The sequence below is a fragment of the Electrophorus electricus genome, chromosome 13, assembly GCF_041902795.1.
Source record: "Electrophorus electricus isolate QZ-2024a chromosome 13, ASM4190279v1, whole genome shotgun sequence".
NCBI lineage: Eukaryota > Metazoa > Chordata > Actinopteri > Gymnotiformes > Gymnotidae > Electrophorus > Electrophorus electricus.
Genome location: NC_137509.1, coordinates 19,067,574 through 19,083,455, shown reverse-complemented (window position 1 = coordinate 19,083,455; position 15,882 = coordinate 19,067,574). Strand labels below are relative to the sequence as shown.

General features: G+C 36.9%; 4 non-coding genes and 18 pseudogenes across 4 annotated transcripts; all 22 read right to left on the bottom strand.

Annotated features, from left to right (window-relative positions):
• Positions 1-189: 189 nt before the first annotated feature.
• LOC145649408 (5S ribosomal RNA) lies at positions 190-308 on the bottom strand (annotated as a pseudogene).
• A 570-nt stretch (positions 309-878) lies between these two features.
• On the bottom strand, positions 879-997 carry LOC145645996 (5S ribosomal RNA; annotated as a pseudogene).
• A 667-nt stretch (positions 998-1,664) lies between these two features.
• On the bottom strand, positions 1,665-1,783 carry LOC145647350 (5S ribosomal RNA; annotated as a pseudogene).
• Positions 1,784-2,574: 791 nt separating this feature from the next.
• Positions 2,575-2,693, bottom strand: LOC145649422 (5S ribosomal RNA; annotated as a pseudogene).
• A 352-nt stretch (positions 2,694-3,045) lies between these two features.
• Positions 3,046-3,164, bottom strand: LOC145648122 (5S ribosomal RNA). The gene has a single exon (XR_014116427.1). It is a non-coding gene; the product is annotated as a 5S ribosomal RNA (ribosomal RNA).
• An 884-nt stretch (positions 3,165-4,048) lies between these two features.
• On the bottom strand, positions 4,049-4,167 carry LOC145649421 (5S ribosomal RNA; annotated as a pseudogene).
• Positions 4,168-4,519: 352 nt separating this feature from the next.
• Positions 4,520-4,638, bottom strand: LOC145648110 (5S ribosomal RNA). Its single transcript, XR_014116426.1, has one exon. It is a non-coding gene; the product is annotated as a 5S ribosomal RNA (ribosomal RNA).
• An 884-nt stretch (positions 4,639-5,522) lies between these two features.
• On the bottom strand, positions 5,523-5,641 carry LOC145650528 (5S ribosomal RNA; annotated as a pseudogene).
• Positions 5,642-5,993: 352 nt separating this feature from the next.
• On the bottom strand, positions 5,994-6,112 carry LOC145648698 (5S ribosomal RNA; annotated as a pseudogene).
• A 570-nt stretch (positions 6,113-6,682) lies between these two features.
• LOC145645986 (5S ribosomal RNA) lies at positions 6,683-6,801 on the bottom strand (annotated as a pseudogene).
• Positions 6,802-7,247: 446 nt separating this feature from the next.
• LOC145650400 (5S ribosomal RNA) lies at positions 7,248-7,366 on the bottom strand (annotated as a pseudogene).
• A 570-nt stretch (positions 7,367-7,936) lies between these two features.
• LOC145645974 (5S ribosomal RNA) lies at positions 7,937-8,055 on the bottom strand (annotated as a pseudogene).
• A 667-nt stretch (positions 8,056-8,722) lies between these two features.
• Positions 8,723-8,841, bottom strand: LOC145647349 (5S ribosomal RNA; annotated as a pseudogene).
• A 791-nt stretch (positions 8,842-9,632) lies between these two features.
• LOC145649420 (5S ribosomal RNA) lies at positions 9,633-9,751 on the bottom strand (annotated as a pseudogene).
• Positions 9,752-10,103: 352 nt separating this feature from the next.
• Positions 10,104-10,222, bottom strand: LOC145648099 (5S ribosomal RNA). The gene has a single exon (XR_014116425.1). It is a non-coding gene; the product is annotated as a 5S ribosomal RNA (ribosomal RNA).
• An 884-nt stretch (positions 10,223-11,106) lies between these two features.
• Positions 11,107-11,225, bottom strand: LOC145649418 (5S ribosomal RNA; annotated as a pseudogene).
• Positions 11,226-11,577: 352 nt separating this feature from the next.
• On the bottom strand, positions 11,578-11,696 carry LOC145648087 (5S ribosomal RNA). Its single transcript, XR_014116424.1, has one exon. It is a non-coding gene; the product is annotated as a 5S ribosomal RNA (ribosomal RNA).
• An 884-nt stretch (positions 11,697-12,580) lies between these two features.
• Positions 12,581-12,699, bottom strand: LOC145650527 (5S ribosomal RNA; annotated as a pseudogene).
• A 352-nt stretch (positions 12,700-13,051) lies between these two features.
• On the bottom strand, positions 13,052-13,170 carry LOC145648697 (5S ribosomal RNA; annotated as a pseudogene).
• A 570-nt stretch (positions 13,171-13,740) lies between these two features.
• On the bottom strand, positions 13,741-13,859 carry LOC145648807 (5S ribosomal RNA; annotated as a pseudogene).
• Positions 13,860-14,526: 667 nt separating this feature from the next.
• Positions 14,527-14,645, bottom strand: LOC145648115 (5S ribosomal RNA; annotated as a pseudogene).
• A 791-nt stretch (positions 14,646-15,436) lies between these two features.
• LOC145649416 (5S ribosomal RNA) lies at positions 15,437-15,555 on the bottom strand (annotated as a pseudogene).
• Between the last annotated feature and the right edge of the window lie 327 nt (positions 15,556-15,882).

Sequence of the window (15,882 nt, the reverse complement as noted above, 5' to 3'; positions counted from 1 at the left end):
AAGACAGTTTTTTGATGAATAACTGCACTTCACATTCAGGCATGTGAGTTGGAGAGTAAATGAAAGTGATGCAAAAAAAACTTACAGCATCGGCTATTCCCAGGTGCTAACAGATAGTTTTTTTTATTAATCACTGCACTTCACATTTGAGCATGTCAGCTTGAAAGTAAATTAAAGTGATGCAAGAAAAGCTTACAGCACCTGGTATTCCTAGGTAGGGTCCCACCTCAGTACTATCCAGGCCCAAACTTGCTTAGTTTCCAAGGTCAGATGAGATTGGGCGTTCTCAAGATGGTGTGGCCGTAAGCCTTATACGCTTACTCAAATTGCCTAATCATAGCAAATATGATCAAAGACCAATCTGACAATTTTTTTTATTAATCCCTGCACTTGACATTCTAGAATGTTGTCTTGAATGTAAATTAAATGATGCAATAAAAGCTTACAACATCTGGTATACGGAGGCACTAACAGACAGTTTTTTGATGAATCACTGCACTTCACATTCAGGCATGTGAGTTGGAGAGTAAATGAAAGTGATGCAAAAAAAACTTACAGCATCTGCTATTCCCAGGTGCTAACAGATAGTTTGAGTTAATTATTCACTGCACTTCAAATTTGAACATGATAGCTTGAACATAAATTAAAGGGACGCAATACAATCTTACAGCACCTGCTATTCCCTGGTACTAAAATATTTCTATTTAATCTGTACACTTCACATACAAGCTTGTCAGTTGCAGATTAACGTAAAGTGATGCAACAAAAACTTACAGCATTTGCTATTCCCAGGTGCTAACAGATAGTTTTTTTAATTAATCACTGCACTTCACATTTGAGCATGTCAGCTTGAAAGTAAATTAAAGTGATGCAAGAAAAGCTTACAGCACCTGGTATTCCTAGGTAGGGTCCCACCTCAGTACTATTCAGGCCCAAACTTGCTTAGCTTCCAAGGTCAGATGAGATTGGGCGTTCTCAAGCTGGTGTGGCCGTAAGCCTTAAACACTTACTCAAATTGCCTAATCATAGCAAATATGATCAAAGACCAATCTGACAATTTTTTTTATTAATCCCTGCACTTGACATTCTAGAATGTTATCTTGAATGTAATTAAATGATGCAATAAAAGCTTACAATACGGAGCTGGTATACGGAGGCATTAATTATTCACTGCACTTCAAATTTGAACATGATAGCTTGAACATAAATTAAAGGGATGCAATACAATCTTACAGCACCTGCTATTCCCTGGTACTAAAATATTTCTATTTAATCTGTACACTTCACATACAAGCTTGTCAGTTGCAGATTAAAGTAAAGTGATGCAACAAAAACTTACAGCATCTGCTATTCCCAGGTGCTAACAGATAGTTTTTTTATTAATCACTGCACTTCACATTTGTGCATGTCAGCTTGAAAGTAAATTAAAGTGATGCAAGAGAAGATTACAGCATCTCGTAGTCCAAGGTGCTAACAGACAGTTTTTTGATGATTTACTGCACTTCACATTCAGGCATGTGAGTTGGAGAGTAAATGAAAGTGATGCAAAAAAAACTTACAGCATCTACTTTTCCCAGGTGCTAATAGATAGTTTTTTTTTATTAATCACTGCACTTCACATTTGAGCATGTCAGCTTGAAAGTAAATTAAAGTGATGCAAGAAAAGCTTACAGCACCTGGTATTCCTAGGTAGGGTCCCACCTCAGTACTATCCAGGCCCAAACTTGCTTAGCTTCCAAGGTCAGATGAGATTGGGCATTCTCAAGCTGGTGTGGCCGTAAGCCTTAAACACTTGCTCAAATTGCCTAATCATAGCAAATATGATCAAAGACCAATCTGACAATTTTTTTTATTAATCCCTGCACTTGACATTCTAGAATGTTATCTTGAATGTAAATTAAATGATGCAATAAAAGCTTACAACATCTGGTATACGGAGGCACTAAAAGACAGTTTTTTGATGAATCACTGCACTTCACATTCAGGCATGTGAGTTGGAGAGTAAATGAAAGTGATGCAAAAAAAACTTACAGCATCTGCTATTCCCAGGTGCTAACAGATAGTTTTTTTTATTAACCACTGCATTTCACATCCTAGCATGTCATCTTGACAGTAAATTAAAGTGATGCAAGAGAAGCTTACAGCATCTCGTAGTCCAAGGTGCTAACATATAGTTTTTTGATGAATCACTGCACTTCACATTCAGGCATGTGAGTTGGAGAGTAAATGAAAGTGATGCAAAAAAAACTTACAGCATCTGCTATTCCCAGGTGCTAACAGATAGTTTGAGTTAATTATTCACTGCACTTCAAATTTGAACATGATAGCTTGAACATAAATTAAAGGGATGCAATACAATCTTACAGCACCTGCTATTCCCTGGTACTAAAATATTTCTATTTAATCTGTACACTTCACATACAAGCTTGTCAGTTGCAGATTAAAGTAAAGTGATGCAACAAAAACTTACAGCATCTGCTATTCCCAGGTGCTAACAGATAGTTTTTTTTATTAATCATTGCATTTCACATTTGAGCATGTCAGCTTGAAAGTAAATTAAAGTGATGCAAGAAAAGCTTACAGCACCTGGTATACATAGGTAGGGTCCCACCTCAGTACTATCCAGGCCCAAACTTGCTTAGCTTCCAAGGTCAGATGAGATTGGGCATTCTCAAGCTGGTATGGCCGTAAGCCTTAAACACTTACTCAAATTGCCTAATCATAGCAAATATGATCAAAGACCAATCTGACAATTTTTTTTATTAATCCCTGCAATTGACATTCTAGAATGTTATCTTGAATGTAAATTAAATGATGCAATAAAAGCTTACAACATCTGGTATACGGAGGCACTAACAGACAGTTTTTTGATGAATCACTGCACTTCACATTCAGGCATGTGAGTTGGAGAGTAAATGAAAGTGATGCAAAAAAAACTTACAGCATCGGCTATTCCCAGGTGCTAACAGATAGTTTTTTTTATTAATCACTGCACTTCACATTTGAGCATGTCAGCTTGAAAGTAAATTAAAGTGATGCAAGAAAAGCTTACAGCACCTGGTATTCCTAGGTAGGGTCCCACCTCAGTACTATCCAGGCCCAAACTTGCTTAGCTTCCAAGGTCAGATGAGATTGGGCGTTCTCAAGCTGGTGTGGCCGTAAGCCTTATACGCTTACTCAAATTGCCTAATCGTAGCAAATATGATCAAAGACCAATCTGACAATTTTTTTTATTAATCCCTGCACTTGACATTCTAGAATGTTATCTTGAATGTAATTAAATGATGCAATAAAAGCTTACAATACGGAGCTGGTATACGGAGGCACTAATTATTCACTGCACTTCAAATTTGAACATGATAGCTTGAACATAAATTAAAGGGATGCAAACAATCTTACAGCACCTGCTATTCCCTGGTACTAAAATATTTCTATTTAATCTGTACACTTCACATACAAGCTTGTCAGTTGCAGATTAAAGTAAAGTGATGCAACAAAAACTTACAGCATCTGCTATTCCCAGGTGCTAACAGATAGTTTTTTTAATTAACCACTGCATTTCACATCCTAGCATGTCATCTTGACAGTAAATTAAAGTGATGCAAGAGAAGCTTACAGCATCTCGTAGTCCAAGGTGCTAACATATAGTTTTTTGATGAATCACTGCACTTCACATTCAGGCATGTGAGTTGGAGAGTAAATGAAAGTGATGCAAAAAAAACTTACAGCATCTGCTATTCCCAGGTGCTAACAGATAGTTTGAGTTAATTATTCACTGCACTTCAAATTTGAACATGATAGCTTGAACATAAATTAAAGGGAGGCAATACAATCTTACAGCACCTGCTATTCCCTGGTACTAAAATATTTCTATTTAATCTGTACACTTCACATACAAGCTTGTCAGTTGCAGATTAAAGTAAAGTGATGCAACAAAAACTTACAGCATCTGCTATTCCCAGGTGCTAACAGATAGTTTTTTTTATTAATCATTGCACTTCACATTTGAGCATGTCAGCTTGAAAGTAAATTAAAGTGATGCAAGAAAAGCTTACAGCACCTGGTATACATAGGTAGGGTCCCACCTCAGTACTATCCAGGCCCAAACTTGCTTAGCTTCCAAGGTCAGATGAGATTGGGCATTCTCAAGCTGGTATGGCCGTAAGCCTTAAACACTTACTCAAATTGCCTAATCATAGCAAATATGATCAAAGACCAATCTGACAATTTTTTTTATTAATCCCTGCAATTGACATTCTAGAATGTTATCTTGAATGTAAATTAAATGATGCAATAAAAGCTTACAACATCTGGTATACGGAGGCACTAACAGACAGTTTTTTGATGAATCACTGCACTTCACATTCAGGCATGTGAGTTGGAGAGTAAATGAAAGTGATGCAAAAAAAACTTACAGCATCGGCTATTCCCAGGTGCTAACAGATAGTTTTTTTTATTAATCACTGCACTTCACATTTGAGCATGTCAGCTTGAAAGTAAATTAAAGTGATGCAAGAAAAGCTTACAGCACCTGGTATTCCTAGGTAGGGTCCCACCTCAGTACTATCCAGGCCCAAACTTGCTTAGCTTCCAAGGTCAGATGAGATTGGGCGTTCTCAAGCTGGTGTGGCCGTAAGCCTAATACGCTTACTCAAATTGCCTAATCGTAGCAAATATGATCAAAGACCAATCTGACAATTTTTTTTATTAATCCCTGCACTTGACATTCTAGAATGTTATCTTGAATGTAATTAAATGATGCAATAAAAGCTTACAATACGGAGCTGGTATACGGAGGCACTAATTATTCACTGCACTTCAAATTTGAACATGATAGCTTGAACATAAATTAAAGGGATGCAAACAATCTTACAGCACCTGCTATTCCCTGGTACTAAAATATTTCTATTTAATCTGTACACTTCACATACAAGCTTGTCAGTTGCAGATTAAAGTAAAGTGATGCAACAAAAACTTACAGCATCTGCTATTCCCAGGTGCTAACAGATAGTTTTTTTAATTAACCACTGCATTTCACATCCTAGCATGTCATCTTGACAGTAAATTAAAGTGATGCAAGAGAAGCTTACAGCATCTCGTAGTCCAAGGTGCTAACATATAGTTTTTTGATGAATCACTGCACTTCACATTCAGGCATGTGAGTTGGAGAGTAAATGAAAGTGATGCCAAAAAAACTTACAGCATCTGCTATTCCCAGGTGCTAACAGATAGTTTGAGTTAATTATTCACTGCACTTCAAATTTGAACATGATAGCTTGAACATAAATTAAAGGGATGCAATACAATCTTACAGCACCTGCTATTCCCTGGTACTAAAATATTTCTATTTAATCTGTACACTTCACATACAAGCTTGTCAGTTGCAGATTAAAGTAAAGTGATGCAACAAAAACTTACAGCATCTGCTATTCCCAGGTGCTAACAGATAGTTTTTTTTATTAATCATTGCACTTCACATTTGAGCATGTCAGCTTGAAAGTAAATTAAAGTGATGCAAGAAAAGCTTACAGCACCTGCTATACATAGGTAGGGTCCCACCTCAGTACTATCCAGGCCCAAACTTGCTTAGCTTCCAAGGTCAGATGAGATTGGGCATTCTCAAGCTGGTATGGCCGTAAGCCTTAAACACTTACTCAAATTGCCTAATCATAGCAAATATGATCAAAGACCAATCTGACAATTTTTTTTATTAATCCCTGCAATTGACATTCTAGAATGTTATCTTGAATGTAAATTAAATGATGCAATAAAAGCTTACAACATCTGGTATACGGAGGCACTAACAGACAGTTTTTTGATGAATCACTGCACTTCACATTCAGGCATGTGAGTTGGAGAGTAAATGAAAGTGATGCAAAAAAAACTTACAGCATCGGCTATTCCCAGGTGCTAACAGATAGTTTTTTTTATTAATCACTGCACTTCACATTTGAGCATGTCAGCTTGAAAGTAAATTAAAGTGATGCAAGAAAAGCTTACAGCACCTGGTATTCCTAGGTAGGGTCCCACCTCAGTACTATCCAGGCCCAAACTTGCTTAGTTTCCAAGGTCAGATGAGATTGGGCGTTCTCAAGCTGGTGTGGCCGTAAGCCTTATACGCTTACTCAAATTGCCTAATCATAGCAAATATGATCAAAGACCAATCTGACAATTTTTTTTATTAATCCCTGCACTTGACATTCTAGAATGTTGTCTTGAATGTAAATTAAATGATGCAATAAAAGCTTACAACATCTGGTATACGGAGGCACTAACAGACAGTTTTTTGATGAATCACTGCACTTCACATTCAGGCATGTGAGTTGGAGAGTAAATGAAAGTGATGCAAAAAAAACTTACAGCATCTGCTATTCCCAGGTGCTAACAGATAGTTTGAGTTAATTATTCACTGCACTTCAAATTTGAACATGATAGCTTGAACATAAATTAAAGGGACGCAATACAATCTTACAGCACCTGCTATTCCCTGGTACTAAAATATTTCTATTTAATCTGTACACTTCACATACAAGCTTGTCAGTTGCAGATTAACGTAAAGTGATGCAACAAAAACTTACAGCATTTGCTATTCCCAGGTGCTAACAGATAGTTTTTTTAATTAATCACTGCACTTCACATTTGAGCATGTCAGCTTGAAAGTAAATTAAAGTGATGCAAGAAAAGCTTACAGCACCTGGTATTCCTAGGTAGGGTCCCACCTCAGTACTATTCAGGCCCAAACTTGCTTAGCTTCCAAGGTCAGATGAGATTGGGCGTTCTCAAGCTGGTGTGGCCGTAAGCCTTAAACACTTACTCAAATTGCCTAATCATAGCAAATATGATCAAAGACCAATCTGACAATTTTTTTTATTAATCCCTGCACTTGACATTCTAGAATGTTATCTTGAATGTAATTAAATGATGCAATAAAAGCTTACAATACGGAGCTGGTATACGGAGGCACTAATTATTCACTGCACTTCAAATTTGAACATGATAGCTTGAACATAAATTAAAGGGATGCAATACAATCTTACAGCACCTGCTATTCCCTGGTACTAAAATATTTCTATTTAATCTGTACACTTCACATACAAGCTTGTCAGTTGCAGATTAAAGTAAAGTGATGCAACAAAAACTTACAGCATCTGCTATTCCCAGGTGCTAACAGATAGTTTTTTTTATTAATCATTGCACTTCACATTTGAGCATGTCAGCTTGAAAGTAAATTAAAGTGATGCAAGAAAAGCTTACAGCACCTGGTATACATAGGTAGGGTCCCACCTCAGTACTATCCAGGCCCAAACTTGCTTAGCTTCCAAGGTCAGATGAGATTGGGCATTCTCAAGCTGGTCTGGCCGTAAGCCTTAAACACTTACTCAAATTGCCTAATCATAGCAAATATGATCAAAGACCAATCTGACAATTTTTTTTATTAATCCCTGCACTTGACATTCTAGAATGTTGTCTTGAATGTAAATTAAATGATGCAATAAAAGCTTACAACATCTGGTATACGGAGGCACTAACAGACAGTTTTTTGATGAATCACTGCACTTCACATTCAGGCATGTGAGTTGGAGAGTAAATGAAAGTGATGCAAAAAAAACTTACAGCATCTGCTATTCCCAGGTGCTAACAGATAGTTTGAGTTAATTATTCACTGCACTTCAAATTTGAACATGATAGCTTGAACATAAATTAAAGGGACGCAATACAATCTTACAGCACCTGCTATTCCCTGGTACTAAAATATTTCTATTTAATCTGTACACTTCACATACAAGCTTGTCAGTTGCAGATTAACGTAAAGTGATGCAACAAAAACTTACAGCATTTGCTATTCCCAGGTGCTAACAGATAGTTTTTTTAATTAATCACTGCACTTCACATTTGAGCATGTCAGCTTGAAAGTAAATTAAAGTGATGCAAGAAAAGCTTACAGCACCTGGTATTCCTAGGTAGGGTCCCACCTCAGTACTATTCAGGCCCAAACTTGCTTAGCTTCCAAGGTCAGATGAGATTGGGCGTTCTCAAGCTGGTGTGGCCGTAAGCCTTAAACACTTACTCAAATTGCCTAATCATAGCAAATATGATCAAAGACCAATCTGACAATTTTTTTTATTAATCCCTGCACTTGACATTCTAGAATGTTATCTTGAATGTAATTAAATGATGCAATAAAAGCTTACAATACGGAGCTGGTATACGGAGGCACTAATTATTCACTGCACTTCAAATTTGAACATGATAGCTTGAACATAAATTAAAGGGATGCAATACAATCTTACAGCACCTGCTATTCCCTGGTACTAAAATATTTCTATTTAATCTGTACACTTCACATACAAGCTTGTCAGTTGCAGATTAAAGTAAAGTGATGCAACAAAAACTTACAGCATCTGCTATTCCCAGGTGCTAACAGATAGTTTTTTTATTAATCACTGCACTTCACATTTGTGCATGTCAGCTTGAAAGTAAATTAAAGTGATGCAAGAGAAGATTACAGCATCTCGTAGTCCAAGGTGCTAACAGACAGTTTTTTGATGATTTACTGCACTTCACATTCAGGCATGTGAGTTGGAGAGTAAATGAAAGTGATGCAAAAAAAACTTACAGCATCTACTTTTCCCAGGTGCTAATAGATAGTTTTTTTTTATTAATCACTGCACTTCACATTTGAGCATGTCAGCTTGAAAGTAAATTAAAGTGATGCAAGAAAAGCTTACAGCACCTGGTATTCCTAGGTAGGGTCCCACCTCAGTACTATCCAGGCCCAAACTTGCTTAGCTTCCAAGGTCAGATGAGATTGGGCATTCTCAAGCTGGTGTGGCCGTAAGCCTTAAACACTTGCTCAAATTGCCTAATCATAGCAAATATGATCAAAGACCAATCTGACAATTTTTTTTATTAATCCCTGCACTTGACATTCTAGAATGTTATCTTGAATGTAAATTAAATGATGCAATAAAAGCTTACAACATCTGGTATACGGAGGCACTAAAAGACAGTTTTTTGATGAATCACTGCACTTCACATTCAGGCATGTGAGTTGGAGAGTAAATGAAAGTGATGCAAAAAAAACTTACAGCATCTGCTATTCCCAGGTGCTAACAGATAGTTTTTTTTATTAACCACTGCATTTCACATCCTAGCATGTCATCTTGACAGTAAATTAAAGTGATGCAAGAGAAGCTTACAGCATCTCGTAGTCCAAGGTGCTAACATATAGTTTTTTGATGAATCACTGCACTTCACATTCAGGCATGTGAGTTGGAGAGTAAATGAAAGTGATGCAAAAAAAACTTACAGCATCTGCTATTCCCAGGTGCTAACAGATAGTTTGAGTTAATTATTCACTGCACTTCAAATTTGAACATGATAGCTTGAACATAAATTAAAGGGATGCAATACAATCTTACAGCACCTGCTATTCCCTGGTACTAAAATATTTCTATTTAATCTGTACACTTCACATACAAGCTTGTCAGTTGCAGATTAAAGTAAAGTGATGCAACAAAAACTTACAGCATCTGCTATTCCCAGGTGCTAACAGATAGTTTTTTTTATTAATCATTGCACTTCACATTTGAGCATGTCAGCTTGAAAGTAAATTAAAGTGATGCAAGAAAAGCTTACAGCACCTGGTATACATAGGTAGGGTCCCACCTCAGTACTATCCAGGCCCAAACTTGCTTAGCTTCCAAGGTCAGATGAGATTGGGCATTCTCAAGCTGGTATGGCCGTAAGCCTTAAACACTTACTCAAATTGCCTAATCATAGCAAATATGATCAAAGACCAATCTGACAATTTTTTTTATTAATCCCTGCAATTGACATTCTAGAATGTTATCTTGAATGTAAATTAAATGATGCAATAAAAGCTTACAACATCTGGTATACGGAGGCACTAACAGACAGTTTTTTGATGAATCACTGCACTTCACATTCAGGCATGTGAGTTGGAGAGTAAATGAAAGTGATGCAAAAAAAACTTACAGCATCGGCTATTCCCAGGTGCTAACAGATAGTTTTTTTTATTAATCACTGCACTTCACATTTGAGCATGTCAGCTTGAAAGTAAATTAAAGTGATGCAAGAAAAGCTTACAGCACCTGGTATTCCTAGGTAGGGTCCCACCTCAGTACTATCCAGGCCCAAACTTGCTTAGCTTCCAAGGTCAGATGAGATTGGGCGTTCTCAAGCTGGTGTGGCCGTAAGCCTTATACGCTTACTCAAATTGCCTAATCGTAGCAAATATGATCAAAGACCAATCTGACAATTTTTTTTATTAATCCCTGCACTTGACATTCTAGAATGTTATCTTGAATGTAATTAAATGATGCAATAAAAGCTTACAATACGGAGCTGGTATACGGAGGCACTAATTATTCACTGCACTTCAAATTTGAACATGATAGCTTGAACATAAATTAAAGGGATGCAAACAATCTTACAGCACCTGCTATTCCCTGGTACTAAAATATTTCTATTTAATCTGTACACTTCACATACAAGCTTGTCAGTTGCAGATTAAAGTAAAGTGATGCAACAAAAACTTACAGCATCTGCTATTCCCAGGTGCTAACAGATAGTTTTTTTAATTAACCACTGCATTTCACATCCTAGCATGTCATCTTGACAGTAAATTAAAGTGATGCAAGAGAAGCTTACAGCATCTCGTAGTCCAAGGTGCTAACATATAGTTTTTTGATGAATCACTGCACTTCACATTCAGGCATGTGAGTTGGAGAGTAAATGAAAGTGATGCAAAAAAAACTTACAGCATCTGCTATTCCCAGGTGCTAACAGATAGTTTGAGTTAATTATTCACTGCACTTCAAATTTGAACATGATAGCTTGAACATAAATTAAAGGGAGGCAATACAATCTTACAGCACCTGCTATTCCCTGGTACTAAAATATTTCTATTTAATCTGTACACTTCACATACAAGCTTGTCAGTTGCAGATTAAAGTAAAGTGATGCAACAAAAACTTACAGCATCTGCTATTCCCAGGTGCTAACAGATAGTTTTTTTTATTAATCATTGCACTTCACATTTGAGCATGTCAGCTTGAAAGTAAATTAAAGTGATGCAAGAAAAGCTTACAGCACCTGGTATACATAGGTAGGGTCCCACCTCAGTACTATCCAGGCCCAAACTTGCTTAGCTTCCAAGGTCAGATGAGATTGGGCATTCTCAAGCTGGTATGGCCGTAAGCCTTAAACACTTACTCAAATTGCCTAATCATAGCAAATATGATCAAAGACCAATCTGACAATTTTTTTTATTAATCCCTGCAATTGACATTCTAGAATGTTATCTTGAATGTAAATTAAATGATGCAATAAAAGCTTACAACATCTGGTATACGGAGGCACTAACAGACAGTTTTTTGATGAATCACTGCACTTCACATTCAGGCATGTGAGTTGGAGAGTAAATGAAAGTGATGCAAAAAAAACTTACAGCATCGGCTATTCCCAGGTGCTAACAGATAGTTTTTTTTATTAATCACTGCACTTCACATTTGAGCATGTCAGCTTGAAAGTAAATTAAAGTGATGCAAGAAAAGCTTACAGCACCTGGTATTCCTAGGTAGGGTCCCACCTCAGTACTATCCAGGCCCAAACTTGCTTAGCTTCCAAGGTCAGATGAGATTGGGCGTTCTCAAGCTGGTGTGGCCGTAAGCCTAATACGCTTACTCAAATTGCCTAATCGTAGCAAATATGATCAAAGACCAATCTGACAATTTTTTTTATTAATCCCTGCACTTGACATTCTAGAATGTTATCTTGAATGTAATTAAATGATGCAATAAAAGCTTACAATACGGAGCTGGTATACGGAGGCACTAATTATTCACTGCACTTCAAATTTGAACATGATAGCTTGAACATAAATTAAAGGGATGCAAACAATCTTACAGCACCTGCTATTCCCTGGTACTAAAATATTTCTATTTAATCTGTACACTTCACATACAAGCTTGTCAGTTGCAGATTAAAGTAAAGTGATGCAACAAAAACTTACAGCATCTGCTATTCCCAGGTGCTAACAGATAGTTTTTTTAATTAACCACTGCATTTCACATCCTAGCATGTCATCTTGACAGTAAATTAAAGTGATGCAAGAGAAGCTTACAGCATCTCGTAGTCCAAGGTGCTAACATATAGTTTTTTGATGAATCACTGCACTTCACATTCAGGCATGTGAGTTGGAGAGTAAATGAAAGTGATGCCAAAAAAACTTACAGCATCTGCTATTCCCAGGTGCTAACAGATAGTTTGAGTTAATTATTCACTGCACTTCAAATTTGAACATGATAGCTTGAACATAAATTAAAGGGATGCAATACAATCTTACAGCACCTGCTATTCCCTGGTACTAAAATATTTCTATTTAATCTGTACACTTCACATACAAGCTTGTCAGTTGCAGATTAAAGTAAAGTGATGCAACAAAAACTTACAGCATCTGCTATTCCCAGGTGCTAACAGATAGTTTTTTTTATTAATCATTGCACTTCACATTTGAGCATGTCAGCTTGAAAGTAAATTAAAGTGATGCAAGAAAAGCTTACAGCACCTGCTATACATAGGTAGGGTCCCACCTCAGTACTATCCAGGCCCAAACTTGCTTAGCTTCCAAGGTCAGATGAGATTGGGCATTCTCAAGCTGGTATGGCCGTAAGCCTTAAACACTTACTCAAATTGCCTAATCATAGCAAATATGATCAAAGACCAATCTGACAATTTTTTTTATTAATCCCTGCAATTGACATTCTAGAATGTTATCTTGAATGTAAATTAAATGATGCAATAAAAGCTTACAACATCTGGTATACGGAGGCACTAACAGACAGTTTTTTGATGAATCACTGCACTTCACATTCAGGCATGTGAGTTGGAGAGTAAATGAAAGTGATGCAAAAAAAACTTACAGCATCGGCTATTCCCAGGTGCTAACAGATAGTTTTTTTTATTAATCACTGCACTTCACATTTGAGCATGTCAGCTTGAAAGTAAATTAAAGTGATGCAAGAAAAGCTTACAGCACCTGGTATTCCTAGGTAGGGTCCCACCTCAGTACTATCCAGGCCCAAACTTGCTTAGTTTCCAAGGTCAGATGAGATTGGGCGTTCTCAAGCTGGTGTGGCCGTAAGCCTTATACGCTTACTCAAATTGCCTAATCATAGCAAATATGATCAAAGACCAATCTGACAATTTTTTTTATTAATCCCTGCACTTGACATTCTAGAATGTTGTCTTGAATGTAAATTAAATGATGCAATAAAAGCTTACAACATCTGGTATACGGAGGCACTAACAGACAGTTTTTTGATGAATCACTGCACTTCACATTCAGGCATGTGAGTTGGAGAGTAAATGAAAGTGATGCAAAAAAAACTTACAGCATCTGCTATTCCCAGGTGCTAACAGATAGTTTGAGTTAATTATTCACTGCACTTCAAATTTGAACATGATAGCTTGAACATAAATTAAAGGGACGCAATACAATCTTACAGCACCTGCTATTCCCTGGTACTAAAATATTTCTATTTAATCTGTACACTTCACATACAAGCTTGTCAGTTGCAGATTAACGTAAAGTGATGCAACAAAAACTTACAGCATTTGCTATTCCCAGGTGCTAACAGATAGTTTTTTTAATTAATCACTGCACTTCACATTTGAGCATGTCAGCTTGAAAGTAAATTAAAGTGATGCAAGAAAAGCTTACAGCACCTGGTATTCCTAGGTAGGGTCCCACCTCAGTACTATTCAGGACCAAACTTGCTTAGCTTCCAAGGTCAGATGAGATTGGGCGTTCTCAAGCTGGTGTGGCCGTAAGCCTTAAACACTTACTCAAATTGCCTAATCATAGCAAATATGATCAAAGACCAATCTGACAATTTTTTTTATTAATCCCTGCACTTGACATTCTAGAATGTTATCTTGAATGTAATTAAATGATGCAATAAAAGCTTACAATACGGAGCTGGTATACGGAGGCACTAATTATTCACTGCACTTCAAATTTGAACATGATAGCTTGAACATAAATTAAAGGGATGCAATACAATCTTACAGCACCTGCTATTCCCTGGTACTAAAATATTTCTATTTAATCTGTACACTTCACATACAAGCTTGTCAGTTGCAGATTAAAGTAAAGTGATGCAACAAAAACTTACAGCATCTGCTATTCCCAGGTGCTAACAGATAGTTTTTTTATTAATCACTGCACTTCACATTTGTGCATGTCAGCTTGAAAGTAAATTAAAGTGATGCAAGAGAAGATTACAGCATCTCGTAGTCCAAGGTGCTAACAGACAGTTTTTTGATGATTTACTGCACTTCACATTCAGGCATGTGAGTTGGAGAGTAAATGAAAGTGATGCAAAAAAAACTTACAGCATCTACTTTTCCCAGGTGCTAATAGATAGTTTTTTTTTATTAATCACTGCACTTCACATTTGAGCATGTCAGCTTGAAAGTAAATTAAAGTGATGCAAGAAAAGCTTACAGCACCTGGTATTCCTAGGTAGGGTCCCACCTCAGTACTATCCAGGCCCAAACTTGCTTAGCTTCCAAGGTCAGACGAGATTGGGCATTCTCAAGCTGGTGTGGCCGTAAGCCTTAAACACTTGCTCAAATTGCCTAATCATAGCAAATATGATCAAAGACCAATCTGACAATTTTTTTTATTAATCCCTGCACTTGACATTCTAGAATGTTATCTTGAATGTAAATTAAATGATGCAATAAAAGCTTACAACATCTGGTATACGGAGGCACTAAAAGACAGTTTTTTGATGAATCACTGCACTTCACATTCAGGCATGTGAGTTGGAGAGTAAATGAAAGTGATGCAAAAAAAACTTACAGCATCTGCTATTCCCAGGTGCTAACAGATAGTTTTTTTTATTAACCACTGCATTTCACATCCTAGCATGTCATCTTGACAGTAAATTAAAGTGATGCAAGAGAAGCTTACAGCATCTCGTAGTCCAAGGTGCTAACATATAGTTTTTTGATGAATCACTGCACTTCACATTCAGGCATGTGAGTTGGAGAGTAAATGAAAGTGATGCAAAAAAAACTTACAGCATCTGCTATTCCCAGGTGCTAACAGATAGTTTGAGTTAATTATTCACTGCACTTCAAATTTGAACATGATAGCTTGAACATAAATTAAAGGGATGCAATACAATCTTACAGCACCTGCTATTCCCTGGTACTAAAATATTTCTATTTAATCTGTACACTTCACATACAAGCTTGTCAGTTGCAGATTAAAGTAAAGTGATGCAACAAAAACTTACAGCATCTGCTATTCCCAGGTGCTAACAGATAGTTTTTTTTATTAATCATTGCACTTCACATTTGAGCATGTCAGCTTGAAAGTAAATTAAAGTGATGCAAGAAAAGCTTACAGCACCTGGTATACATAGGTAGGGTCCCACCTCAGTACTATCCAGGCCCAAACTTGCTTAGCTTCCAAGGTCAGATGAGATTGGGCATTCTCAAGCTGGTATGGCCGTAAGCCTTAAACACTTACTCAAATTGCCTAATCATAGCAAATATGATCAAAGACCAATCTGACAATTTTTTTTATTAATCCCTGCACTTGACATTCTAGAATGTTGTCTTGAATGTAAATTAAATGATGCAATAAAAGCTTACAACATCTGGTATACGGAGGCACTAACAGACAGTTTTTTGATGAATCACTGCACTTCACATTCAGGCATGTGAGTTGGAGAGTAAATGAAAGTGATGCAAAAAAAACTTACAGCATCTGCTATTCCCAGGTGCTAACAGATAGTTTGAGTTAATTATTCACTGCACTTCAAATTTGAACATGATAGCTTG